The sequence below is a fragment of the Carlito syrichta genome, unplaced genomic scaffold (genome assembly GCF_000164805.1).
Source record: "Carlito syrichta isolate Samal-C Ts95f unplaced genomic scaffold, Tarsius_syrichta-2.0.1 Scaffold302936, whole genome shotgun sequence".
Classification (NCBI taxonomy): domain Eukaryota; kingdom Metazoa; phylum Chordata; class Mammalia; order Primates; family Tarsiidae; genus Carlito; species Carlito syrichta.
This window is the reverse complement of record NW_007247032.1, coordinates 322,231-329,034: the sequence shown is the minus strand read 5'-3', so window position 1 is coordinate 329,034 and position 6,804 is coordinate 322,231. Positions and strand designations below refer to the sequence as shown.

The window sequence follows — 6,804 nt, the reverse complement described above, 5'->3', positions numbered from 1 at the left end:
TGAGTTTTTTGTATACTTTGGATATTTGGTTTTTAAATATTTTCTTCCATTCTGTGACTTGCCTTTTTATTTTTTAAAAAATTATTTCCTTTGCTGTGCAGGCTATTTTTAGATTAATGTAGTCCCTCTTGTTTAATTTTTGCTTTTTCTTGCCTATGATTTTTGTTACCACATCCAAAAACTCATCACCAAGACCTATGTTATGGAGATTTTTCCTTATTTTTTTTCCTAGGAGATTTATGGATTCAGGTCTTAAGTTTAAGTCTTTAATCTATTTTGAGTTTATTTTTGCATATGACGTGAGCCAAGCCTCCAGTTTCTTTTTTTGTTTCTTTTTTTTTTTTTTTTTGCACACGTGGATATTTGTTTTCCCAACACCATCTATTGAAGAGGCTACCTTTTCTACACTGTGTATTCTTGGTGCCCATGTCAAATTAGTTTTTTGTGTGTGTGTATTTCTGAGCTCTCTGTTCTGTACCATTGGCCTATACATCTATTTTTCATGTCAATGCCATACTGTTTTGATTCCTATCGCTTTGTAATAAACTTTAAAATAAGGGGAAGGGGAAGGCATAGAGTGGCAAATTAGATAAAGAAGCATGCCTTCAGGAAACTCAACTCACTAAAAACGACACCTACTGGCTTAAGGTAAAGGGTTGATAAAAGATCACCCAGGCAGATAGAAAACAAAGAAGACTAGGAATTGCTATTCTTATTCAGACAAAACAGACTTTAAACCAATAAAAGTTAAAAAGAACAGTGAAGGGCACTACATAATAACAAAAAGCTCAAACCACCATCATGGAATATCCACCCTGAATGTATATACACCCAATGAGGAGCACCCAGATTTATCAAACAATTGCTAATTAAACTTATAAGACATAGATAGTCATAAAATTATAGTTGGAGACTTTAATACCCCCACTAATAGCCTTAGACAGATCGTCGAGTCAAAAACTAACAAGGAAATCCAGAAAATTAACTCAACACTCAACTGGTTGTATCTAACAGACATCCACAGAACACTTCAGCCCAACCACAGAATATACATTCTTCTCATCAGCACGTGGAGCTTACTCCAAAATAAACCACATACTTGGACATAAATCAAGCATGAACAAATTTCAAAAAGTTTAAATCATACCAAACATCTTCTCAGACCATAGAGCAGAATTAAATTAATATCATCACCAACAGAAACTGCTCAAAACACAAATACATGAAAACTAAATAACATCCTTCTGAATGACTTTTGGGTTAACACAGAAATAAGATATTCCTAGAAATAAATGAAAACAAAGATACAACATACCAAAATCTCTGAGATACCATGAAAGAGGGAGGTTTATAACATTGCAAACACACATTAAGAAAATAGAGAGATCTCAAGTAAACAGTCTAACATGGTACCTAAGGAAGCTGGAAAGATCAGAACAATTCAATTCCCAAATCAGTAGAACAATGGAAATCATCTAAATAAATTTGCAGCTAAATGAAACAGAACCCAAAAAAAAATCATAATAAAAGATCAATGAGAAGAAAAACTGGTTGTTTGAAAGGATAAGTAAATTCACATTAACCTTTATGGAAAGCAATGTGGAAATTTCTCAAAGAACTAAGAATTGATCTACCATTTGTCCCAGCAATCCCACTCCTCTACCCAAAGGAACATAAATCCCTCTACCTGCACATGTATGTTTATGGCATCACTATTCACAATAGCAAAAGCATGGAATCAACCCAGATGCCTATCAAAAGAGGGCTGGATAAAGAAAACATTGTACATATATGCTATGGAATGCTATTCAGTCATGAAGAAGAACAAAATCATATCCTTTGCAGCTGGAGACAATCATCATAAGTGAACTACTACAAAAACAAAAAACTGAATATCTCATGTTCTCACCCATAAGTGGGCACTAAACATTGGGCACATGGGCACAAAGGCAGAAAAAACAGAATGCTGGGCACTGCTAAAGGAAGGAGTTGGGGAATAAAAAATATACAACCAGCCATTGGGTACCATGTCCACTACTTTGGGGGGAGAGGGCTCACTAAAAGCCCAAACCTTGCCTTAATGCAATATAATTATGTAGCAAATCCTCACATAACCCCACAACTCTAAAATTGTTTAAATTAAAAATTAGAAAAAGTCATCCTTGTTCTTAGTAGACCTCAGAAGATTAAGGTATGTTAAGTCATAGTAGTGCCCCCAAAACAGTCAATACAGAACCAAGTTCCCCAAGATGCTGCTGGAAAAGTTGCATGTTAGAGTTCCTTGTCTTCTCAGGGGAAACTGGTAGCTAGATTTTATCTCTATCTTAGTACTAAGCTGGAGCAAGGTTCTGTGGCAAATAACTGCACTCTCATTCTGACCGCGTATTCTTTCAACCCATTGCTTTGTTCTTTGTCAACCCAGGCTTTCATCTGCTCTCAGAGACAGATAGATAGCTGGAGGCTTGGTACAAGCCATGAGGAGGAACTGAATTTCCTATAAACCTATTCATGCTCCCCCGAGGACTACTAATAGGCTGCTCCACCAGTTCCCAATGGAAGATAATTAAAGGCTGGAAATGTCACAACATTTGATGTACAGTTAAACCCCTTCCAGGGAGAAAGTGGGAGCTGGGTATTATTACCTTCTTGCTCTGCACTGATCGTGGGCAATAGCCAGTGAAGTGCTTATATACCCATTTACACTTCCCTAGAGAGCTACTAATTACCTGCCTCATTGGCTCCCAAATGCAGGCTAGTTTGAAGCCTGACCCATCTAGCCCCCCAGCCAGATGCTGGGAAAGTGTGCAAACTACTACCAGGGAGAAACTGATCTAGGAGCTTTTGCCTTTTCATTCTGAACTGAACTTGGCATATAGCTGCTGGAAGTGTTCATGTTCCTGATTAAACCCACCTCTTAGTGGTCCCAGGGAACCTCCCAGAGTTAGATGGTTTTATGAACCAATACCTCACATAGGAGCAATCATAATGGGGCATTCAATATGTGAACAAACCTCTTCCACAGAAAAGCTGTAGACCTAGATTTATTGTTGGAGCTAGCCACAATGGAAGATAGATCTTGGTATTTTTTTTAAAGGACCAAAGAAAAAATTCTGTATTTTAAATACAGAGATATTTTTTGCATTATTATTTATATTTTTCTGCATCAAAAATTTATTCTGAAAGTTCACCAGAAGAACTCTCTAAAAATACAAAAGTGAGCCCTCCATCAACCCTATAGACTCAGATACTAAGCACAAAAGTATATATTTTGAAATTGTTATTCTAATGCACATCCCATGTTTAAAAACTCTGCACTGGAAATATGTTCAGATAAGGAAAGCAGAAAGAATAACTCTCAAGGTTGGAAAGGATGAAGCAATATATTATAGTCTGCTCCAGTTTATCTTGGCTTCTTCTTTTAATCCACAAGATAAAAGAAGATAAAATAGGTACAAGAACGTACAGAGTAACTCCAGGTTCTCAAGAATAATAAGACACTATCCTGGATAAGAGTTCATATAATTAGAGATAGCAGCAAGGCAATTAATCCTAGTTGAAGAACAAGGTTTATCTTAAACTTAAAATGGAAAGGACAGATAAAGTTATATGTAGGCTTTTTAATGTATAAAACAAAAAAAATTGCACATAAAAAAGTTTTAGTTATTTTTTTTTCCTTTAAAGCAGAATTAGTCAAAGCTTGAATTAGTTAAATAATGCTAAATAAGAATTAAATTTTGGGGGGAGAAGGATTTCTAATGGATACTTGACTTGATGTTCAGGAATAAAGTGAATTTTCGTCAGAATATCAGGCTCATTGTTTACTAGCTGTAAAACTTTGGCCAAGTTAATTTATATGAGCTTGAGTTTTCGTTGCTTTAAAAACAATGGTAGACTTCTGTCCAGGCCGAAACCCAAGATGGCTGCGCTCTTGCTGAGACATGTTGGCCGTCATTGCCTCCGAGCCCACCTTAGTCCTCAGCTCTGTATTAGAAATGCTGTTCCTTTGGGAACCACAATCAAAGAAGAGATGGAGCGGTTTTGGAATAAGAACACAAGTTCAAAGCGTCCTGTATCCCCCCGTATTACTAACTACAGTTGGTCTCTTCCCATAGCAATGTCCATTTGCCACCACGGCACCGGTGCTGCCTGAGTGCACGGGTCTCTCTTTTTGGCTTATCGGCCCTGTTGCTCCCTGGGAACTTTGAATCTTATTTGGAACTTGTGAAGTCCCTGAGTCTGGGGTCAGCTCTGATCCACACAGCAAAGTTTGCCCTCGTCTTCCCTCTCATGTATCATACCTAGAATGGAATCCGACACTTGATGTGGGATCTAGGAAAAGGCCTGAAGATTCCCCAGTTATACCAGTCTGGAGTGGCTGTCTTGGTTCTTACTGTCTTATCCTCCATGAGTCTGGCAGCCATGTGAAGAGCTGAAGTTCCGGCATCTTCTTCTTACACATGATTACATTGACCCATCTTCCTGTTTCCAGCCAGGGAAGTTCTCATTTGTTTAGATCCTTTTGTGCTTGCAGGTCCCTTTGGAGCTCAGGAGTGATACCTTGTAGACCACAGTAGTAGAAAAGGGTCTGATTTTCCCCTTATTTCTAAAGATGGAGTGGCTGCGAAAACCCCCTTTTCCTGCCCACAGCTTGCAGCCAACTCTGGACCCAGGAGTGCTTATTCTCTCCACGCTGGGCTTTGATTTATGCTGAGGGTCAGCTTTCAGCTCCTTCTTTCCGAGACAGTAGAAACAATGCCAGCTCTGTGGCCTCTGGCCTAGGGACAGGGGGTGAGGCTTTGAGTGCCACTGCCTGTGGGTTGTTGGTTTAAAGGACAATTCTATTCATTGGTCAAAGCCCAGGTCTTTAACACCTACACAGTGTGACTGAAAGAAGAGATGTGGGGGTGAGGGAAGTTAGCTTGTCTCAGCTTGAGGAAGATAAAGAGGGCTAGATAATTCTTGGAACAGGGGATTGGGGGAGCAAATATATAGCTTTTGATACAAAAGGAAGATCCAGAAAATTATTATTAGCATGTGAATGGTTCTTTTCCTTGCATTTTTAGAAAAACCTCTTAATTTCATGTTTTCTAATCCAAGTTCTGTACCATCTTTTTCTGAAACTGAATTAAAATACTAATTTTTAAAAAAACAATGGTAAATATTAAGGATAACACTAAACATTTTATTATACCAGAAAGCAAAAAAGCAATCAAGATTGATGAGTTTATGTAAAAAGAACTCATGAGCTAAGTTAAATAGGTTCCCAGCTATCAAACATGATATATATTGGTCAGCAATAGGAATACTGATTGAAACACACATAATATGTTTAACTCCATGACCCATAGTGATTGTCTCAAAAAAAATCAATGGTCACCATTTGAGTATACTAAGCAAGAATACATTATTTTCAAAAGCAATAAATTGGCAGGGTACGGTGACTCAAGCCTGTAATCCCAGCACTTTGGGAGGCCAAGGCAAGAGGATTGCCTGAGCTCGGGGTTCGAGACCAGTCTGGGTAACTTGGTGAGACCTCATGTCTACAATAAATCAAAAAATAAGCCGGGCATGGTAGCACACACCTGTAGTTCCAGCTACTCAGAAGGCTAAGGCAGAAGGATCACCTGAGCACAGCAGGTAGAGGCTGCGGTGGCCATGAGCATGCCACTACATTCCAGTCTGGGCTACAGAGTGAGACTCTGACAAAAAAAAAAAAAAGCAATATATTTCTAAAATCAAACATTTATCTTGACTTTTCTATATGAACTCTACCAAGTTCCAAGAGTAACTAAATGTTATGTATATTTCAGCTAATAAACAAGACAGAAAACTATAGAATATCACAATTTGCAATCCCTAATAAATAACTGGATCTAGATTATGATCATCAATGGCCACCAATACCACAAAAAGAGAAGAAAACAGATATTTATGTGCCTCCTGATGTAAGTACACAACATCACCTATGGAGTAGTCTTGCTGAAAGAACTGAACATTAATTTAAGTATGCCTCTAGGTCTAACTGCTAATTTATAGAACATACAAGAGACTAAGAAACATATTAAAGCACATCTCTGGGAAATACTCAGCAAAGACAGACTGTGGTAAATCAAGGGAACAATAACCTGTTATTTTCAATAAATATAATACATAAAGAGATGAAAAAGAAGCATATACTAAAAGAAATTTAAGAAATATATCAACCAATTATAATGTATATATCTTATTTGGATTCTTATTAAAACAATTTTTTTAAAAAATATGAGCCTATTGGGAAAATTTGAACACCAAATGGCTAGTTAAGGATGTTATTTTCATTTTGTAGGTTTAATAATGGGATTTTAATCGTGTTTCAAATATACATATTGAAATGTTTTACAGATTAAAGTGAATAATATGGTATTTGCATCCAAGTTATTCAAGAAAGAGAATAGAAATAAAACATGATTGACCATGAGTTGAAAATTGCTGAAGCTAGTGATAGGCTCATGAAGATTCATTATAAAATCTCTACTTTTGTATGTTTAATATTATTGAGCCGGGCTCGGTGGCTCAGCCTGTAATCCCGCGCCTTTGGGAGGCTGAGGTGAGTGGATTGCCTGAGCCCGCAGGTTCGAGACCTGCCTGGGCAGCAAGACCTCATCTCTACAATAAATCAAAAAATCAGTCGTGCGTGGTATCACGCGCCTGTAATTCCGGCTACTTGGAAGGTTGAGGCGGAAGGATCGCCGGAGCCCAGCAGGTCAAGGCTGCAGTGGCCGGGAGCGGCCACTGCACTCCAGTCTGGGTGACAGAGTGAGACTC

The 6,804-nt window shown here is 38.0% G+C and overlaps 1 pseudogene; it reads left to right on the top strand.

Annotated features, from left to right (window-relative positions):
* The first annotated feature begins 3,916 nt into the window (after positions 1–3,916).
* Positions 3,917–4,425, top strand: LOC103259638 (annotated as a pseudogene).
* Positions 4,426–6,804: the final 2,379 nt, after the last annotated feature.